Here is a 23,060-nt window from a genome sequence, read left to right on the forward strand (position 1 = left end):
GCTCCCGAGTGCAGAGTGATCTTGGTTGTACACGAAGTCACTGGGTTTCACCGCACCCTGGCCTCTAGGAATGCGCCCTGGGAGTGGGCCGCCTGGTTTCTCTCCCAGGGTTGTGCCTGCTACTGTCTAAGGTCCGTCCTCAGTCTCTGCTTAGCCCCCATTGCCTTACTCCCATTGCCTCCATTCAGCTGAACTCTTCCGGATCAAGTAACAGCCCTAGCCTGGACCTCAGGCGCTTCTAAGAGCGAGCGAACCCATTCAAAGAGGCGCACGCACGCACGCGCACACACACAGAGTTTATGTGTATTAATGATTTACCTGCATGTATGTATGTGCACCTCATGGGTATCTGGGTCCACGGTGTCCCCTGGAACTGGAGTTATAAATGGTTGTGAACTACCATGTGGATGCTGGGAACGGAATCCCAAGATAACTGCAAGATTAGTGTTCTTAGGGGTTGGGGATTTAGCTCAGTGGTAGAGCGCTTGCCTAGCAAGCGCAAGGCCCTGGGTTCGGTCCCCAGCTCCGAAAAAAAGAAAAAAAAAAAAAGATTAGTGTTCTTAACCACCATCTGAGCGATTTGTGAATATATAGACGTAAGAACAAAATGCCCTGTTTGCACTTCATTCTCCTAAACATCCAAAGGCAAGATTACCGGACAAAATGTTTTCTTAAGGAGCCTTTTAAGGTATAGTATATCATATAACATAGTGGTATATGATAAACTACACACACACTTAAAGGGAACAACTTGATAGGTCTTTTGAACATATATTAATTAAGATTGCAAATAAATCCATCAAAATCCTGCTAGAACTTTCTTTAACCATTCTCATTTGCTCTTTTATTCCAAGTCCCCAAGTGACCATTAAGCTTTCTGTCGTTGGATTAATTTGATCATGTTATATTATCCTTTAAATTATATTATTGGATTCTTCTGGTAAGATTTTAAAAGATGTTTTGCCAATGCATTTATGAGAGATATGGGTGTGTCATCTTGTGTTAGAGGTCATTTTATCCAGTTTTGGATAAATACTGGCCTCCTGGAAGGTGGAAAGCCATTTTCCCATGGATGATACTTGAAAGAAGTTTAATAACTCACCCAATGCACACAGGCAACACCCCTGTGTATCAATAGGTCAGGTGTCCACGAGGCAGATTTGGACAGAGTCAGTTACCGTAAGGACAGTCTGTAGGAGTTCCCCACTGTCTTCCAATCAACACATGTTTACTACACCTTTATGTGCTGCTGCTGCTTCGGGCTGGAGGATGAGCTTCCCTGCTCTTTGCTTGAGAGTGAAGGTAAATCCCAACCTGAAGTTGAAATGGTTCAGATTTCATGAGAATTCCCGCAGTTGCCTGGGGCCTTGGAGCTGATTTGCTCTATTCCCGAGAAGTAAAGAGACTGGATGAGTGTCTGCTCAGAAGAGGCTCTGCTCCTGGCCTCTGCTTTCGCCGATGCCATAGATCAGATTTATTGGACTTGCTGAATCAAGTTGATTCAGTTTCAGAATGCGTTTTCTGGACATTACCAGTTAATGGCGCATGACCAGGATGTCTTTATGATCTCCAGCTTACACAGAACCCAAAATAATTAGGCATCAGTAGACTTTTGACTTATAGAAAATATATGTCACTAGCACTTTTATACTTCTATTACTAAAATTAAATTTTAATTCACTGCGGAACTTGTGGGAACAATCTTCTTAGAATGAACATATGATAGGAAGTACTACTTGAACCTAAAGTAAACCTGATGTACTCTGTACTACCCACCAGCTCTGTCTGGTCCTCTCCATCCCTCCCAAGATGTTGGTAGAGTAATATGGTTTTGCAGGTTTTATTTTGGGGCACTGAGGTACTTTTCTGTCTTGCTATAGCTCCATAGTATTTTGAGTTTTTAAAATACTACAGGTATCCACAATTCTTTCCTTTTTTCCTTCCTTCTTTGTTCATTGAAATAGCTCTCAAGTGTAGTGGAGAATAACCTTGAACTTCTGACTTACCCTCTGCTCCCTGGCATTACAAACAGGCACCACCAGAGCATCCGTGTATCCACAACCTGCCTCCAGACACTTGTGTAGTCAAGGATGGATTTGAATTTTCATCCTCCTGCCGATAGCTCCAGAGGCCTAGGATTACAGGTGTGTGCCACCCGGGGCAGAGTGGAGGACGTTATGCACACAGTGAGCGCACTCTGCTTATTGAACCACATCTATTTACCACATTTATTTACCCAAAAATAGAAACTGCACCTTGGCGATCTGTGCATGGCTGTTCATCCCACCATTTAATTCTCATCCTTCCACTACTAAGGTTTTGTGTCCCAGTAAACACTTACTGCAATTTTTTGGTAAGTATAATTTGTGGAATTTTTAAAGTCCTATTTTTGACTTTCTAAGATTTCGTTACCTTAACTAAGCGGATGCAAGCTATTAAATGTTTTCCCTAATGGTGACTAAGATGGCTGGCTATATGTTTTACATGCATCCTTCTGTTGATGTAGTGAATTACGGGCATGTGGTCTCAAGTATGGAGCTGGCCTTGGAAGCCCGAGATAAGTGTACTAACTGACCAGTGTCTCTTTGACAAAGCCCTACAGATGGCTACCTATGCTATTGCTGTCATCCAACATTTTCTTTTCTTTTTTAAATTTCCAGATGAAGTTTGCCAATGTGACAGTCTGGGTTTGTAGTTCACTTCAATAGAGTTCAGGGTTGCAACAGCTAAAAACGCTATTCAAAACGTCCTTTCTTCTTGTGTAACATTTAGTACTTTTTTTTTTAATGAAATCTGTTTGTTTGTTCGTTTGTTTTGTCTAGGTTGTCAGATTTGTCACCATGAAATTGTTCAAAAAGGTTGTTCTGGGGCTAGAGAGATGGCTCAGCGGTTAAGAGCACCCGACTGCTCGTCCAGAGGTCCTGAGTTCAATTCCCAGCAACCATATGGTGGCTCACAACCATCTGTAAAGAGATCCAATGCCCTCTTCTGGTGTGTCTGAACATAGCTACAGTGTACTCATATATAATAAATGAATAAATCTTTAAAAAAAATGTTGTTCTGCCACCAGCCAGCAGCATACACCAGCTGACATGAGGCCCCCAGCACATGTACAGCAGGACTGCAGGGTCTGGACTCAGTCAGAGAAGATGCACCTAACCCTCGAGAGACTTGGGGCCCCAGGGAGTGGGGAGGTCTGGCGGGGTGGAGTGGGATGGGGACATCCTCTTGGAGATGGGGGGAGGAGGTGTGGGATGCAGAACAGTCAGAGGTAGACGGGGAGGGGATAAAGTCTGGACTGTCAAAAAGATTAGATAAAAATTTTAAAATGGGGGTTGGGGTTTAGCTCAGTGGTAGAGCGCTTGCCTAGGAAGCACAAGGCCCCGGGTTCGGTCCCCAGCTCTGGAAAAAAAAATTTTTTTTTAAATGTCCTATTACTCTATTGAATTTTAATTAATTTCCAGTTGCCATACAATGAATTGGGTTCCTTATATTTGCTTATATATATATCTTTGTAAAAATTAAGAAAGCAATGTTTTCTACAAGTTCCAGCAAGCTAGATCCCCTCACTCCAGCTGCTACTCTGCCACGCAGTCTACAAACCGCCCACTCCTGACTGTCTGTCTCCCTTTTAGCTGACCTCTCCTCGTGGTCCCCTAGGTGGTAGTTACCACGCCTCATACACACACACACACACACACACACACACACACACACACACACACACACACACCTTGTTCTGCAGGCCCTGCGTGTTCTCATTCTTCACAGGCAACAGAACTAGATCTGCACACTTCAACTTCCTCTCGAAGCCATTTCTTTTACACACTGTTCTCTTTACCCCAGTGAAATCAAAGTAAAGAAACTTGTAATTTAGCAATTAGATTTACACGTTAAGTTCTCAATCTACCGTACATCCACACAATGAGCTTACAAACAATTGATGAGGATACTGACCACCCACCAAGATAAGATAAATTTGCCTACAGAAATCCATTCCAGCTACCTTGGCAGTTCAAGTCCACTCGGATCTGGGTCATCCTTCCCTGTCTTCATCTTAGTTCTCCCCCTTCCTCCTCTCTCCCGCCTTACAAAAACTTTGTCCCCGCCCCACTCTCTACTGTTCAATCATGTATCGCCTTGACATCAACCTACATATCTTGAATTTTGTTCACATTCACCCTGCTACCACTCATCACCTATTCTTCCCTCTCTGCCTTGCTAGTGTCCTTCTTCCTGAAAATGGTCACTTTCTGCTTTACACACACACACACACACACACACACACACACACACAAGTATAGGTTCCATATATTAGAGAAAACATAGTATATTTTATATTTCTAACTCTTGTATTGCTCCCTACTGTTTCCTGCTCTCTCTCTTCATACCTTGATGTAATTCATATATATGTATATGTTTATCTTAAATATACACACATATTTAAGTCTAGATCCTGCATGTAAGAGAAAATTGGTATTTGTCTTTCTTAGCCTGGATTAGAATGCTTAAAATTATGATTTTTCAGTTCCATCCATTTGTCTGCAAATATTATATTTTCATTTTTCCTTATGGCTGAATAAAACATCATAGTGTTATATATTATATTTTCTTCATCCACTCACCTCTTAATGGGCATCAAGACAGGTAACCATATCATGGCTATCATGGGTAGAGTTGTGGTAAATGCCAGTGTGCAAGCATCATGTGGGCGTATGAACTCCATAGCAACTGTGATGGCTGCACCAGTTAGCATTCCTATCAGCAATGATAATTGTTCATAGTTGCCAAAGACTAAGTGTTTGAACCTATGCAGGTTTGTTCCTAGTTCCTCTCTTCTGTTTCACTGGTTAACCAGTATGTTTCTTTTTCTTCTGAAATCTTGCAGGTTTTGTTACTGTGGATCCATATTGTGATTTGACATCGGGTGTTAATATCTCTGGCCTTATTCTTTCTGCCTAATGTCACTTTGGCTGTTTGCTGCAGTTCCACATTCCGTCTAGCCGAATTTAAGATTATTTTCTTTTTTCTTTTCTTTTCTTTTTTTTTTTTTTTTTTTTTTTTCAGAGCTGGGGACCGAACCCAGGGCCTTGTGCTTGCTAGGCAAACGCTCTACCACTGAGCTAAATCCCCAACCCCTTAAGATTATTTTCTACTTCTGTGGCTCACAGAACTGGAATTCTGATAGAAGGTTCTAGTGGAGATGTTATAGAAGCTATATACTGCTTTTGCCGGGAAGGATTCTCCAATCTGTGTGCATGGCAGTCTTCATCTTCTGCTGTCTCCTTCTATGTCTTCAACTTTTTAAATTTCATTTTATGTCCTGGGCTTGAGTATTTTTGTCTGCGTATCTATGTGTGGACCACATGCATGCCTGTTGTGCTTGAAGGTCAGACAATGCAATGGACTCCTGGAACTGGAGTTGCAGATGGCTGTGACCCATCACGCAGTGGTGCAAGGAACTGGACCTCCTTTCTCTCAACAAGTGCTCTCTTAACCCCTGAGCAATCTCTCTAGCCCCATATTTCTCTAGTTTTTTTTCTTTTCTTTTCTTTTCTTTTTTTCGGAGCTGGAAACCGAACCCAGGGCCTTGCGCTTGCTAGGCAAGCGCTCTACCACTGAGCTAAATCCCCAACCCCTATTTCTCTAGTTTTAAAGTATTATTGTAATGTTTTTTTTACCTCTTTGATTAGGTTAGATTCTTTTTAAAGTTACTATGAATAGGATTTTCTTTTTCCCTCCTGATGTCTTTCTTGGGAGATTCACTAGTAGTAGACAGGAAAGATACTGATTTTCATGTTAACTTTGTATCCTGATCCTTTATAGGAAGAATCTCTGGTATACTGTGTGGAAATATCACCTGAAAATAAGAAGTAGATGGTGTATTAGCTTAGGCAGAAAGTAGAAGTGGCCATTCCAATAGGGAGAGAGGAATTCTGGGATAGAGTCAGGCATGGGAACGGATTTGTCCTGAACTCTGAAGAGACAGATGCAGGGAACTGAGAAGAGATAGCCAGCCATGTGGCACTCACAGAATAAAATAAATGGGTTAATTATGTTACTAGCTAGCAAGAACTAGTCCAAGCATATGGCCTGGACATTTATTTGTAAATAATAAGTCTCAGAGTTGCTATTTTGGAAACTGGGGTGCTGTAGGAAAAGCCCACAGTTACAATACTTTATTAAAAGTATTCTATCCAAGAGTTTCCTGGTAGAGTCTTTCTGGTCTCTCAAGGATAGGATTACACCATCTGCAAATAGGGATAGTTTGTCATCTTCCTTTTCTCCTCGAATCCTTTGTATTTCTCTTGCTTTATTCCTGCAGCCGACACATCAAGCAGTGCATGGAGTAAGGAGTTGAGAGATTGGGCACCCTTACCTTAGTTCTAATTTTACACAATATGCTTTCAGTTTCCCCCCAGCTGATAATATTGACTATTTGTTATGTATAACTGGCATTGTATTGAGGTATGTTCCCTTTGTTCCTAGTTACTTCATGGCTTTTATTGTGAAGAGATGCTGGGCTTAAGTGGCAGGCCTTTCTACATCTATGGGGATGTCACATGATTTCTAGCTTATGTGATTCTACTTTACGTGCTTATTACATGTATTGATTTGTGTATGTTGAACGCAGCTTGCATATTTTCTTGAGAATTTTTGCCATTTCCTTAATAATCCTTTAATTATTTGTACTGAAATTGCTTAAAATGCTGCATTAAAATGTGTATTGAGAATTGAGAATTCTGGAATTTTGTTTCTTTTGCACAGTCCCCCCCCCCCCCCAGAAATAGCATAAGAACGTGTTTTTGTTTTAATCCCAGGTGTAGGGACTGCTTTGGACTGTCTGAAATAGCTGATCATAATTTACTTCATGCTCTAGCAGAAGCCTTGTTTTGCCAGCTGCAGCTGGTTTCTGCGATTGTGTGACATTTGGAATTCTGGGAACTTTCCTGAGGGTGTATAAATGTGAAAGCCTTGTGGTGGTTTGACCGTGCTTGGCCTAGGGCACTATTAGGAAGTATGGCCTTGTAGGAGTAGGTATGGCCTTGTTGGAGGAAGTGTGTCATAAAGTGGGTTTTGAGACCCTCCTTCTAGTTACTTGGAAGACAGTCTGTTCCTGACTTTCTTTGGCTGAAGACGTAGAACTCTCAGTTCCTCCTGCAGGATGCCTGCCTGGAAGCTGCCACTCTCCCACTTTGTTGATAATGGACTGAATCTCTGACCCTGTAAGCCAGCCCCAATTAAACGTTGTCCTTTATAAGAGTTGCTTTGGTCATGGTATCTCTTCATACCAATTAAACCCTAAGACAGGCCCCCAAGAGGCATGATGCTTAGTCATTGGTCATTTATGGAGGTTGGTTGCAGTGTGTTAGTAGTTATGGCCAAAGAAGAAATAATAGGAAAGAAATTAGATTCGGGTATCTCTCTGTTCTCTCTCTTTTATGACTATCCTTGTTTTTCTCCTACTAGTATTAGAAGTAAAATGGAGGGGGGGTAAAGGGTGGAAAAAGAACCCACAAAGTGGCAAAAACAAGCTACAAGTGGCTCTTATTGTGGAACACAATAAGGAAAAAATGGGACATTTGATTTTAAACGCAGTAGACAAAATGACAGGTGACAAAGAAATGGAGGTTTTTTTTTTTTTTTTTTTTTTTCCAGTAGGCCTGCAAAAATTTATTTTGACTGGTATCATAGTGACACTCCCCTCCCCTTGCTCCCAGTGGGGATTTTCTTTTTCTTTTTTGTATATTTTGTTTCAAAAAGGTTGAAAGACTGGCTGAGCAGCTGGAAAAATTGCAGGTGGAAATGGAAGGGCCTGATAAACCAAAAAATGGCTGAAACAGGGAAACAATAGAGGTCACTCTGCTCTCTCATTTTTTTTTTTTTTTTTTTTTCCGGAGCTGGGGACCGAACCCAGGGCCTTGCTAGGGCCTTGCTCTTGCTAGGCAAGCGCTCTACCACTGAGTTAAATCCCCAACCCCTGCTCTCTCATTTCTGAAAGGGTTGTGACTGGTATTGGTTCTAACATATATACCATGCTAATATAATAGGTCAAACTATCTGATAATCAAAATGCCTGGTGCTTCAATTGTAGGAAATATGGTCATCTGCAAGAGACTATGACCAAACCAAAAGCCTCAAATCTTAAAACTCCTGGTGCCTTAACTGTGAGAAATACAGTATTTCCTCCCAGAAAAGTGAATGAGCCACTTCTAGGGGCAATGTTTTTTCCCCCTAAATCTGAAACAGAATGCCTAGGCCTCTCAGGGTGTGTATGCTGTGTGACAAAGGCTGCCATTGAGTTCAGGAATAAAAATCCAAAAGATAGTGAAGGTAATTTCTTACCATTGGGAAACAGCCTTGGGGACCTGGCTCAGGGCCCTGAAGCAAAAATTGAGTCATTTCAGTCAAGAATTAGCATGAATCCCCCCCCCCCAACCCCCTCCACTCAGCATCGGAGATTTAATGCACAGTAATGCAGGCAGGGCTGCTCTAGCATTGGCCACAGATAAACATTTTACTCTGTCCCCCAAAACTCAGTGTTATGAAATAACCACTGGAGTTTATGGTCCTTTGCCCACAGGGACAGTAGGGATGATCTTAGGAAGGAGTAGATTGGGTTCCCAAGGATTCATTGTCCATCTAGGAATTATTGATGAAGATTTCTAAGGAGAAATTAAAATTATGGCCATGTAAAGAGTGATACAATTCAATGCAGGTCATAGGATTCTCAGCTGCTACTGTTTTCCCTACACCACAGGCAAAGCCATCCAGGAGAAAGAACAGGAGAAAGGTTCAGAAGCACTGGAAAATGTGTGTGCTGGCAAACAACTGTTAATGATCAGAGATCAAAATTAAAATTGCAAATAAATGGTATTGAAATAGAAGGCTTGACGGATACAGGAGCTGATTAACTATCATTTTATAAAAATATTGGAATTTAGAATGATCACTTCAAAAAGCTTGTGCCCAGTTCCTAGGAATTGGAAAGTTATCCTAGATTTAAAAAAAAAAAGGGGGGGGGGTTGGGGATTTAGCTCAGTGGTAGAGCGCTTGCCTAGCAAGCGCAAGGCCCTGGGTTCGGTCCCCAGCTCCGAAAAAAAAGAAAAAGGAAAAAAAAAAAGTGTGCGATGAATTAAATGTGTGGGACCTGGGCTGGAGAGATGGCTCAGAGGTTAAGAGCTCTTCAGAGGTCCTGAGTTATAATCCCAGCAACCACATGGTGGCTCGCAAGCATCTGTAATGGGATCTGATGCCCTCTTCTGGTGTGTCTGAAGACAGAGACAGTGCACTCATGTACATTAAATAAATAATAAATAAGTAAGTAAATAAATACTGCGTGGAACTTAAAGGTCAAAAGTCAAAGCTAAGGCTTTATGTGGCTGATTGACATACCATAGATTTATGGGGAATGGACCTTTTACAACAATGGGATACTCAGATTGACATTCCTACAGTCACATAGACAGCCCATAATAAGGGATGGGATGGTAGATGCTTTTGGAGAAGGTATCAAAAACAACCCTAGGCAGAGCCAATTGTCCAAAACCAGGGCAAGCAGTTGTTAAGTATAGATCTAATCACACCTTAAAGGAAATGCTATAAAACACATAGGGAAAATTAAAAAAAAACCTCAGAGATAGAATAGGGCTCTTCTAACTTTAAACGTTCTGAATGTTCATGAGAAAGGGATACTGGGTTATAGGAAAAACACTGGGATTAAACCATCATGCATACTATGAGGAAGCCAGCAGACATTTTGTGATGGGGATGCAGATTTGCTTATATTTCCTCAGGAAGTGAAAAGCTATGGATACCATCAAAACTTATAAAGATTATAATTGATCAGGAGGTTATCTCCTGAAAACCTTGGCCACTGATCTGAGAGCTCTTAGTTCATTGAAACTATCCCTGTTTATAATTTTCCACTACTCAAGCACAACTGATGACTTCCGCCTTAGGGTTTCATTGCTGTGAACAGACACCATGACCAAGGCAACTCTTATAAGGACAACATTTACCTGGGGCTGGCTTACAGGTTCAGAGGTTCAGGGCATTATCATGGCAGGAGCATGGCAACATCCAGGCAGGCATGGTGCAGGAGGAGCCGAGAGTTCTACATCTTCATCCGAAGGCTGCTAGAAAACTGGCTCCCAGTCATGGTTAGGAGGAGGGTCTCATTGGCCACCACCACAGTGACACACTTCCTCCAACAAGGCCACATCTCCTAATGTGACCTAATAGCCACTTCCAGAGCTGAGCATATTCAAACCAGCACAGCTTAACACAGAAGGGGGAAAATGTGACATTTCTGAGAATTTTGAAATTTTGGTTTCTTCAGAAGCATAGAAATATTGCAGGAATGTGCTTTCGTTTTCATCCCTGGTGTGGGGATGTGAGGCTGCCTTGGACTGTCCGCAGCAGCTTCTATGATTTGCCTCTCGCTCCAGCAGAAACCTGGTTTGGGCAATCGCTGCTTTTTTCTGCCATTGTGTAATGTTTGGAATTCTGGGAACTTTTCAGAGGGTATGTAAATTTGAGGGCCCTGACAGGCATGGTGTATGGATGCTGGTCATTTAGGAAAGTTTGTTGAGTTAATAGGTTTCGTCAAAGTGGAAACAATAGGTCAGAAATTAGATTCAGGGCTCTCTCTTTCCCTCTCTTTTCCCTCTATCCTTGTTTCTCTTCCTATCTAGTGCTCTGTGGTGAAACTGGGTGGGGGTGGGGAGGGGTAAAGGGTGGGGGAAAAGAAGAGCCCACAAAGTAGCAAAGACTGGCTACAAAAACGAGAAAAACGGTTTCTAAATGGTTTCTGCTAGATTCCATACAAATTAGCAAAAGCCACTTCTCCCTTCATGGACTGTGGAGAGCCTTTTGGGGCCACTTGCTTCTAGACACTTGGTGGGAATTTGACTACTGGTCAGGACAAAGAAGTAAGCTCAAACTGGGAATCTGACATTGGGCCAGGACTCAGGAAATAGTTCCAGATTAAGAACATTTACATTTGAGTTAATGCAAAGCTCAGAGCTGGCTCAGCGGGGGCACATGTGGCAGTCCTTTTGTCTCAGTCATCCTGATTAGCCCCTAGAAAGGTGTTTACAGGATCCTTGCCTTGCTTGTTCCTTGACCCAGAACAGATCTTACCATTTTGCATGTACTTAAGGTGGTATAAAAGCAGACTGGAGGGCTGGAGAAATGGCTCAGTGGTTAAGAGCACCGACTGCTCTTCCAGGAGTCCAGAGTTCAAATCCCAGCACCCACATGGTGGCTCACAACCATCTGTAATGAGATCTGATGCCCTCTTCTGGTGTGTCTAAGACAGCTACAGTGTACTCATATATATTAAATAAATAAATAAATCTTAAAAAAAAAAAAAAAGCAGACTGGAGAATAGTAAACCTGTTTCAGCCTCAGCACTGCCTGGAGTCTTGGTGTAAGGTTAGTTGTCTTTTTCTTTTTAATCCTCACCCTTGCCCTGGAGAACCTGTTGACTGAGCTGGCTTGGCTAAGTAACTTCACTGTCATCTGCCAGGACGTCATTATAACAAACACGCACGGCGCCCATACAACTGCAGAGCACAGAAGGTTGTGGCAGCCTTGAGTGTCAGCTGAAAGGTGCCTGTAGTTCTTAGCTGCTCCGCGGAGAAGCGAGGCGGAGAGTCACTGTCAGCAGCCAAGGTGCAGGGGTGGGGCTAGGACACAGAGGGTTCGCAGAGTGAGAGGAGGGGGAGACAAGCAGACTTGTTTTTGGCAATAGTGGGAAATGAAGTTTTAGGTGGAGTGAGCCCGTTGCACCAAAGCGGTGGTCGTTAAGGTTTGTAAGCAGAGCACTAGTTAGAAATAGTCTTCGGAACTCAAAGAAGAGCGATTGGCGGCTGCGGTGGGTGGGTCGGTGGGTGGGTGATTGGCAGCCAGGAATAAAGTGGTTTTGAGGCCGGGAGCCCTGGCGAATGTCTGGACTTCGTCTTTCCTTTGCTGCAGCCTGTTAAAAGCAGGTGGTTATAGGCATGTCTTTTTAGCCAGTAGGTAAACACCAAATCTAGATTCTAGTTTGTATAAATGGAATTATTAGTGATTTTGTTGTGTGCATTTTTTTCAGCTTTCTGAGGAAACCACTGGGGTTTATGCAGTAGTTTTGAGTGGAGAATAACAAACTTTAAGATTTCTTGGCAAAGTTAATAAACTTAAGAAGCCCTTTAAATCAAAGTTTTGCTTTGCTGCCCTCTTCTGGACATGGCTTATGGTCAAATTTGTTTTTTGTTTTTTGTTTTTTTTTAATGTAGGCCCTTGGCAGCAAGAGAAGATAAAGATTTATTTATTTAAAGTAAAAATGAAAGTACATTTTTTAAAAAGTCTAGTCAAACCAAAGACTCTTTAGACTTCAAAATATTTTTCTAACTTTTTTTTTTTACTTTTGGAAATTTCTCATTGTATTCACACCTGCAGTATATAAAGTTTACTCCTCTCATGGTGCAGCCTTGCTCTGTGTGTGTGTGCGTGCATGTGTGTGTGTGTCTGTGTGTGCATGCGTGTGTATGTGTGTGTGTCTGTGTGTGCGTGCGTGTGTGTGTCTGTGTGTCTGTGTGTGCGTGCGTGTGTGTGTCTGTGTGTGTGTACACTTGTAAAGTTCAGAGGACAACCTCAAGTGTCAGTCCTCACTGCTTTTGCTTCAGATAGCCTCTCATAGTTTGCTGCTGTGTTCACTGGCTGTTCAGTAGGCTTTCCCTGTCTCTACCTCCCCTTCACCATAAGAGTGTTAGATTTACAGATGTGCTACTGTGTCTGGCTTCGTGGAGTTCTAAGGATTCAAACTCAGATGCCCGTGTGTGTGCAGCCCAAGCTCTTTTTGGTTTTCTTTTTCTTTTCCTTCCTTCCTTTCTTCCTTCCTTCCTTTCTTCCCTTCTTCCTTTCTTTCTTTTTCTCTTTCTTCCTTCTTTCTTTTAGTATAATTGTTTTATTTTTAAGATTATAATCTAAATACATCATTTCCTCCATTTCCCTTCGTCATCTAAAGCAGTGGTTTTCAACCTGTAGTTACAACTCCTTGGTGGATGTCAAAAGACCCTTTCACAGGGGTTGCCTAAGACCATTGGAAAACAGATATTTATAATTCCTAACAGTAGCAAAATTACAGTCATGAAGTAGTCACAAAAATAATTTTATGGCTAGGATCACCACAACACGAGGAACTGTATTGAAGGGTCACAGCCTAAGGAAGGCTGAGAACGATTGCTCTAACCTTCCTATGTGCCCCCGTGCTCTCAACTTCACTGCCTCTTTTTCTCTAAATTGCTGTCATACACATATACATACATATACACATATACCTATACAATATATATACACATATGCATATATACACACATAGACACATATACATATATACACATATATACATATATATGTGTATGTGAGTGTACATGTGCGTGTGTCTTTAGAGCTGACCGTTTGGTATTGTATAACCAATTGGCGTGTTCATCCCTGGGAACACTGTTCCTCCTTCTCCCGCATTCCTTTATTGCTTGTAGATCTTTGTCCAGGACTGAAACCTCATGAGCTTCCTCCCTTACACTTTACAAGTCTATGGGTCTTGTCCTTGTGCAAGTCCTGTTTAGGCAGCCGTGTTGGTAAGACGTCATGGGCTTCTCTGACATTTTTAGGAAAGACATTTTCACACAAAATTCCCTGATGCTCTGCTTCTTACAATTTTCCCACCTTCTCTAGTGGTCCTCGAGCTTAGGTGCGCGCATTGTAGTCTAGATATGTCAGTCGGGACTGGACCCCGTGACTCTTCATTTTGCTTGGCTGTTGTTTTCTGTAATGGTCTCCATCGATTGCAAAAAGAAGTTTCTTTGATGAAGGGCAAGAGCTACTCTTATCTGTGGGTTTAGGATAAATATTTAGAATACAGTTAGGGACTATGCTGGTTTAGCAGAGTGGCAGTGACTTTATTAGACTCGTCTTCAGTGTTTTAAAGTTCTGTTTTCTAGCTGTTGCTGAACCTAGGCCAAGCAAATGTCACTGTTTGCCAGAGCTCACTTAATAATCCTCCCTTCTGTTCTACCAGGAGTCTTTGATGGCAACCCTTGGCTTCGAGGTCTGTGGGCTGAGCAAGCTACCACATATTCCTAAAACTCCCTAGTTACCACCTGGATGGCGCATGTTCTAGAGAACATGTGTGTGTGTGTGTGTGTGTGTGTGTGTGTGTGTGTGTGTGTGTGTGTGTGAAGGGGTGAATTGTGAGTGGGTAAAATATACCATTGAATCTTTAGAATTCTCCAAAGGCTTGATGTATCGACTGACCTCAGGGTCAGGGTGGTCAGATGGTGCAGTAGTCCTCAGGTGATGGCTCAGCTCCTAGGCACTGAAGTTGAGGACACAATCAGTGTACCCTTCATGGCCTGAATTGAGTCTCATGACACTTTTTTATATGTTGGAGTTTAGCTCTTTCTTAATCCATGATTGTTTCCTGTGTCTGTCTTCCACCTTGGGCTGTATCAAATTATCCCCAGGTTCCTTGACTTATGGTAGTTCCTGGTTGTTGGCCCCTCAGTCCTAAACAATAGTTGCTCTCTCAAATAGTTCCACACATAGCCTTCTGAGACAATGGTATGACACAGCACCCCTCTTCCCCACTGCCAACTAGCCTCTGTGTTAGCCAATGAGAACATAGAAATAAGGATACTGTCCCTATAGTGGCAACCCACAGCCCTACAGAATTGGTGACTCCTATGTGGGATGCTAAGACATTAACAGAAGAGGATCATGGCCTGGGTGGGCATGACTTCTGAGAGGAATTAAGAGTCTATGAGCTGGGGGCTAAAGAGATGGCTCAACAGCTAAGAGCACTGGCTGCTCTTCCAGAGGTCCTGAGTTCAATTCCCAGCAACCACATGGTGGCTCACAACCATCTGTAATGGGATCTGATGCCCTCTTCTGGTGTGTCTGAAGACAGCATTAGTATGCTCATATGTATTAAATAAATAAATCTTTAAAAAATTAGTCTATGGGCTAAAGAGGGCTCAGCAGTTAAAAGAACTTATTCTTGCAGAGAGCCGGGGTTCAGTTCCCAGTACCCACAGGGAAGCTTGCAAGTCATCTATAATTGTAGTCCAGAAGATCCGAGATCCGATGACTCATTCTGGCCTACACACACACACACACACACACACACACACACAGAGAGAGAGAGAGAGAGAGAGAGAGAGAGAGAGAGAGAGAGAGAGAGAGAATCATACTATAAAAATAAATCTTAAAGGTGAGCAATTTTAAAGAGTAAGTAGGAAGGGGCAGGATGTCCTGGTACACTAGTCTGACAGCAAGAGATCATTCTGATGCTGACAAATGGCAATGATTGGTAAGCTATCTTATTGGTCATGAGAGATGGTGGGGAGAGGTCAGGAGAGCAGCGCTGAAAAGCAGCCTATGAGAGACCCTGTTAGGCTATGCTAAGTGTCATTTCCTTCTCTGCATCCATGCCCATTGTAGGGTGTGCATTCTCACTCTTGCTCCTGAGCAAGCTTCTTGACTAGGAGAAGCATGCACCTCTTCTCCCCCATAGCCCTCGACGCACTCAACTTTATTCCATTCTTCCTGCTCCATTGAAATTGTCCTTGCCATTCATCTTTGGAGACTTGGTGTTCTTGTGTTAGTTTTTGTTCCTGTGACAAAACAGCTGAGATGAACACCTCAGCTCATTAGACATGGTCTGGTGGCTCCCTTGCTTTAAGGCCTGTGGTAGGGAAGAAGCACCATAGTGCTGCCAGAGGAAAGCAGCTCGCCTCACGAGTCTGTAAGAAAGCAGAGATAGGAAGGGCCCAGCGATCACCCAGTGACCTACTCTATCCAGCCATTCCTAATACCCATTCAGTGTGGACTCATTGATAGAGTAAGTGCCTTTAATACTGAGTTAGCTCTCACAGCATGGCCAGCTAGAAGCCAAGATTTAATCCATGAGCACTTAGGAGACACTCCCTACCCAGACTGTATTCTTCTCATCTTCATATTGTGGCTTCTTTCTTTCCTCCTCTATCTGGTCCTTCCATCTGCCCACCCGAGTTTTGTTGTATAGCCCAAGCTGGTCTTGAGTCCTGAAGAGCCCCAAACTCGACCTGTGGTGAAGCACTATGCCTGCCTGCCTTTAACGATCTCCTGATTTTCCTGGTCTCATGCTTTCTTAGTTTTGTAGCAGGACCTCTGGCTTCCCTCATCTAATGTTCTGTTTCTCTGCTGATAGTAGCTTTAATCTTCTTCTTCATTAAGATCTGATCCCCATCACTTCTTACTAGACACTCTTTGCACACTATGGTGGTTTGAATAAGAATTGGCCCCCACAGGCTCATATATTTGAATGCACCAGGGAGTGCATACTACCTAAGTGGGATTAGGAGTATGGCCTTGTGGGAGTAGGCGTGGACTTGTTGGAGGAAGCCCACTGGGGGTGGCCTTTGGGGGTTTCCAAAGCTCTAGCCAGGCCCAGTGTCTCTGACTGTTACTGTGGATCCAGATGTAGAACTCTCAGCTACTCTTCCAGTACTATGTCTGTCTGCATGCAGTCATGCTTCCTACCATGGCAATAATGGCCTGAACCTATGCAACTGTAAGCCAGGACCAATTAAATGCTTTCCTTTGTAAGAGTTGCCGAGGTCACGCTGTTTCTTCGCAGCAATAGAATACTGACTAAGACACCCACCGTTTCCCACGAACAGCTGTCACTGTAACTGTCTAAGGTCTGTTTGACACCTGTTCTTCTCGAACTCCTCTACAGGTAGTTTGGTTCTGGCTAAATGGGGTAGGAATAGAAGTTTCGTTATTATTTCCTGGATCGTTGATAGGACAACAGAGGCAGAGGCTAAGGACTGAAGCCTTATGCTAAAGGGAGTGAAGTAGAAAATTAAAACGTGTAACACTGGTGATGTTTTAGCTCTACTGCACCAGCCATGGACTCCCATATGTTATATCGGAAAAGCATCTTGGGGTTGGAGCGAGAGCTCAGCAGTGAAGAGAACTTGAGGTGGGTTTTCAGAAGTCTTGAGATGGATTCCCAGCATCTATATTAAGCATGTCAGAACTTCCTATAGGCCCAGATCTAGGGAGGTCTCACACACACACACACACACACACACACACACACACACACACACACACACACACACACACACACTTTGAAATTATTTTAGGGCTAGAGAGAAGGCTCAGCCATTAAGAGCATAGTTGCCCTTCCAGGGGCCTGGGTTTGATTCCCAGCATCCACATGGTGGCTTACAACCATCTGTAATCAGGTCTGGTGCCCTCTTCTGGCCTGCAGGCGCATACACGCAGGCAGAAAGCTATATGATATATATACATAATAAATAAATAAATGTTTAAAAAAAAAATCCAATGCCTTCTTCTGGTCTCCACCAGTGTCTGACTGACTTATACATGGTACAGAAGCATGCATGCAGGTAAAAAGTAATTTTACACAGTAAAAAGGACAAAGGCATTTCACTACTGTCAAGTCACTTAAACACACAGTAGGGTATTTCCTCTAGTCACCTTCTAACTTTCTCCCTGAATCTCATATTGCCCCCATTTAACGCTATAAAATTTCAAGTAGACATAATCACAGTACTCTGTCCCACCTAGGTTACAGCTCTTACAGTGTCTATACAAATGCTGAGGACAGTTGGCTTTAAGAGAAACTAACATTTGATTATCAAAACAAAACAAAACAAAAAACAAAACAAAACAACAACAACAACAACAAAAAAAAACAATTTAGTAAGCATTTAGGCAGTTCCCCAATCCGCAAGAAAAGGAGTTTAGGGACGTACAGTATCTCTTACAAAGTCTGCTTGGTTTTTATCTCTACAGATTTGGCAAAGCAGTGAACTGCAGAAAATTTTCCAAAGATCAATTTTCTCCTTCTCCTTGAGCTACATTTTTGTAAACCTGGAGCTAAGTTAGAGGACAGAAGGCCAGCACACCCCCACTGATGGATTCGTTTAGTCTTCAATTTTAGTTAGTTGTGGTGACACAGATTGCCCTTAAAATCTAGTTAGTTTGTTTTTGAGACAGGATCTTTTTACATACCTCTGCCTGTCCTGAAACTCACTATGCACACTGAGCTGGCCTGGAACTCAAAAGTTCTGCCTGCCTCTCCCTCCCAAGTACCAGGCCCAAAGGTGTGTGCCACCATGCCCAGATGGCTTTGAATTCTTAATCATCCCATCTTAGCTTCCTGAATGCTGGTATTACAGGCATGGACAGATATACTTGACTGTCTACTATGTTTAGACATCAGGAAATTACACATGCAATCTAGATATCCAGGTTTTGAAAACTTAAGGATTTTGGCAACACTGGACTATTGTTCTAACATGACCTTAGACGTGAAGCTGGCCTGAGTTCTCAAGTTTGTCGTGGGCCTTTACTAGGCTTTTCTAGTCCCACAGGTCTTTGTAACTGATAGGTTACATGTTCAGACAAACACACAATGGTGCACCTACTGTGTTCAGACAAACACACAGTGGTGCACCTACTGTGTTCAGACAAACACACAGTGGTGCACCTACTGTGTTCAGACAAATACACAGTGGTGTGCCTACTGTGTTCAGACAAATACACAATGGTGTACCTTCTGTGTTCTGGGTAGTTATTATTCACAACACAGTAGTTTTCATTTTATAGCAGATCGGGGAGGATCAGAAAGTCCTGTACCCAAGGGCACAAGCTATATATGGGCAATCTCTGTGACCTCTGCCTAATCTGTCTTTATACCCTAACAGCTTCAAAAAATAAAGTCTATCCAGCCCAGTAGCATTCTGCAACAACCCCATTCTCTCTCTCTCTCTCTCTCTCTCTCTCTCTCTCTCTCTCTGCACACAAGTATGAACAAAGTCAGTATGTTTTTTTTAAAGATTTATTCATTTATTATATATAAGTACACTGTAGCTGTCTTCAGATACACCAGAAGAGAACATCGGATCTCTTTACAGATGGTTGTGAGCCACCATGTGGTTGCTGGGAATTGAACTCAGGACCTCTGGAAGAGCAGTCGGGTGCTCTTAACCGCTGAGCCATCTCTCCAGCCCACAAAGTCAGTATGTTAATGAAGGGTGTGCACTCCCATGTTTGTTGAAACAATCTGCAATACAAAGATGTGCACCCAGTCTAAGTGTTGGCTGATAAATGCATTGAAGATGATGGCACATATGTCAACAACATGCATGTCAACTGTGAAGAGGGAAACCTTGTCCCTTGGGACAACACAGATGGAACTTGAGATCATTTATGTTAAGTGAAATTTACAGGTGCAGAAAGACAAGTACCACACAATCTCTCATACAGAATTGATAAAAGTTGATCCCATCCAAGTTGGGAGTAGAAAGGTGGCTACCAGAGGCTACGAATAGTGAGGTTCTGTGAAAGGATGGGAGAAGCTGACCAAGGGGCATGGAGTTAGTTAGAAACCACAAAGATGTTGGACTTGTTAGTATAGGTCTATGATCCCAGCTTCTCAGGACCTGGTGTCAGGTGGATTGAAAGTTCAAGGCCAACCTGGATAACTTCATCATATTCTGTGTCAAAGCTAAAAAAGGGCTCAGAGGAAGAACACTAGCATGTAGAAGGGCCCAGGTACCGGTACTACCAGGAAAATAAAGGACTAAGACTGTCTGGTGTGCTATTGCACTTTAGGGTGAGTATGGGGAACAATGACAATGCTATACTGAAGTGGGAACTTATGGGGTCTTTGGAAATTTGGTTGGATGGTGTTTTGCTGGGGTAGACACAGATGAAAGGCCAAGGTAGACTCGTGAAGGAATATTGAGCTGAAACAGACACAAGTGAAAGGATGTTTTGCTAAAGCAAGCACATGAAAGGACACGTGATGAAGGATACTTCGCTAATGACCCGCATGTATCAGTCTGCCTTACATTACATAGTTGAGCTGAATTTATTGGGGTGCCGTAGAAACATACCAAAGAACTCCTGATGACGTCTGCAGTTTCTTGCTGCTTCTGTGGACACGGGGCTGACAGGTAGAGTGATGTGAGCTGAGACAGACGCATATACTGAGGCAAGACTTGTGGAGGACACATGATGTTTGGAGGGTAGAAATAGGACTTGATGTACAGGGATGAAGATGAGTTAGGCTTGCTTATAGAGCTAGCCGTGCAATGCTTGTTGGTCCTGTGTCTTCACTGATCTTTGATTCACTGGAAAGGCACAGCTGAGAACTTTTCCTGGCGTCCGTCTAGGTCCCCCTGCTGACCTGAGCTGAGGTTGAGAACTGGCTGTCCCTGATAGGTGGTGCCACCACTGCTGATTCATGGCACGTGCTACCCCAGCTCCACTGAACTGGACTGCTGGAGTATCCGTGAAGTGTTTGCGGGCAGATAGGCTGTCGCTGCTGACCTGTGAACTGAACTGCCAATTTCCAGACAACACAGACAGGAGCTGCTTCAAACAACCTTTCTAAAAAGGTCCACTTCCCCTATATCCACCACTACCTCTGGTGGGTGGTGGGTTTTAAGGGAGGTTAAAGCATTTAAGAACCATCATTAAAAATAGGCGTTTGAAAAAAATTACAATATACTTTTTTTAAAGATAGATTTTGAGTGGTTTTGATATGGAGAAATGTTTGGGATGTTTACTTTGAATGTGAAACAACATAAAACATATAGAAATGAAAATTAAGTCTTAAAACTATACACATAAAATATCACACAGTAATTAATAAATGCTGATGTATTTTGTCAGTTAAAGACACACATAAACAGACTACTTAAGAAAGGTGAAAAGCTGAGTGTGTTGGTACATGCCTTCAATAATAGCACCCAGGAAGCAAAAGTAGAGAGATGATCTCTGGGTTCAAGACCAATCAGGGCTGAACAGTAAGACCCAGTCTCAAAAAACAAAACAAAGAAATGAGAAAAAATATTCAGTAAGAAAGCCCCTAGGTGCAGCTAGATGAGAGTCCACAAGAGGAAGGCTCTTCTTTTTTTTCAAGAGATTTTTATTACACACACACACACACACACACACACACACACACACACACACACACACAGTAGCTGTCTTCAGACACACCAGAAGAGGGCATCAGATCTCATTACAGATGGTTGTGAGCCACCATGTGGTTGCTGGGTTTTGAACCCAGGTCCTCTGGAAGAACAGTCAGTGCTCTTAACCACTGAGCCATCCTCTCCAGCCCCTAAGAGGAAGGCTGATCCAGGTGTGGTGATCAAGAGATTTACATAAGGGAGAGAGAGAGAGAGCGAGAGAGAGAGAGAGAGAGAGAGAGAGAGAGAGAGAGGGAGGGAGGGAGGGAGGGAGGGAGGGAGGGAGGGAGAGAGAGAGAGAGAGAGAGAGAGAGAGAGAGAGAGAGAGAGAGGAGATAAAATAAACCACTCCATTGGGGATGATTACAGACATACTTCTTGGAGAAAAGAGTAGCAAATTTAGAAAGTAGGAAGGCTTCAAGGCACCTGTTGGTGTTTGATCAAAACCATGGCCCAAACTCATGGTTTTATGTGTAGATAATATGCATGTAGACTTATGTACTGAATACTACTTTGCATGTACGCAAACTTGTATTTCTAACTCTGCAAGAATTGCCTGAGAGCAACAGCCATTAGCCATTCTCAGCAGCCATTAGCCCATCTTAATGTGCAGACAGCTTCATATTTTTGTCTTTTTATCTGGATGCTTATTCAAATTTAACATAATCACTGGACAGTAGACTTAGGTTTGATGCTTTCTTATGTTTTCCATTTGTCACACCCTTACTTTTTAATATTTATCTATGTCTATGTGTGCTTTACCTGCATGTACACCTGCATGCCAGCAGATCGCATCCAATGACATTATAGTTATAGATCCTCTGTGTGGTTGCTGGGGATTGAACTCAGGACTTCTGGATGGGCAGACAGTGCTTTTAACTGCTAAGCCATCTCCCCAGCCCTTTACTCTTTTTTTAATTCTTTCTTTTCTTCTTTTTACATTTATTTATTTGTTTTTTGAGACATAGCTCTCGGTGTCCTGGAACTCGCATCGTAGACTGGGCTGGTCTTATACTCAGAGAGAGCTGCCTCCTTCTGCCTGTGGAGTGCTGGGATTAGTGTGGTGTGTCACTGTGCTCTGGCTACAGTTATTTTTCAGTACATAATCGAATAACGGTATACATTAATGGGATACCAGTGATATCTGATACATGCATACACTTAACTTTTAAAAATGCTATTGTCGGGTTGGGGATTTAGCTCAGTGGTAGAGCGCTTGCCTAGGAAGTGCAAGGCCCTGGGTTCAGTCCCCAGCTCCGAAAAAAAGAACCAAAAAAAAAAAATGCTATTGTCCGTCAAAGGAAATCGGTGCTCTTTGGGAAAAATGGTTGCCATGAGGACTACACAATGCAAATAGATAAGGTGGAGCTGAATGCGTGAAGTGTTCAAAGCATAACAGCGGCTCGCTGGGGTAGGCTGTCTTGGTTGTAACTTGACTGGGCAATCAGCTAAGAGACAGGCCTCTGAGTACAAGGTGTACAAGGTAGTTCCTGGAGGCATTAACTGAGAAGCACTCTCCTAGTGGCAAACCAGATGCAAGGAGGTCCAAGGAAAAACTGCAGTTAGCTTGCCTTCAGCTGGTGACCTGCATTGGTGCTATCAGAACCCAGGTTCTTCAGCCTCCTCCATAGTGGGAAGACAAGTAGCTTCCCAGACCTTCAGTGCCAGATGGCCCTGCCGAGGCGTTCAGCCTCCTGGGCTGAGCAGTTTACCAGTGACTCAGCCTCTGGAACGTAGATAGCTCTTGTTGATCACCTTGTATTGTAATGGCAAGTCAATCTACTAAACACCCTTTGTAATATATATATATATATATATATATATATATATATATATATATATATATGTGTGTGTGTGTGTGTGTGTGTGTGTATGTGTATATATATATGTGTATGTGTGTGTATATATATGTGTGTATGTGTGTGTGTATATATATGTGTGTATGTGTGTGTGTATATGTGTGTGTGTATATATATGTGTGTGTGTATATATGTGTGTGTATATGTGTGTGTA

The 23,060-nt window shown here is 42.8% G+C and overlaps 1 long non-coding RNA gene across 1 annotated transcript; it reads left to right on the forward strand.

Moving 5' to 3' along the window:
* Positions 1-933: 933 nt before the first annotated feature.
* LOC134485836 (uncharacterized) lies at positions 934-3,053 on the forward strand. Its single transcript, XR_010064079.1, has 2 exons — positions 934-2,353; positions 2,823-3,053. It is a non-coding gene; the product is annotated as an uncharacterized LOC134485836 (long non-coding RNA).
* The last annotated feature ends 20,007 nt before the right edge of the window (positions 3,054-23,060 follow it).

Source organism: Rattus norvegicus, chromosome 2, assembly GCF_036323735.1.
Source record: "Rattus norvegicus strain BN/NHsdMcwi chromosome 2, GRCr8, whole genome shotgun sequence".
NCBI lineage: Eukaryota > Metazoa > Chordata > Mammalia > Rodentia > Muridae > Rattus > Rattus norvegicus.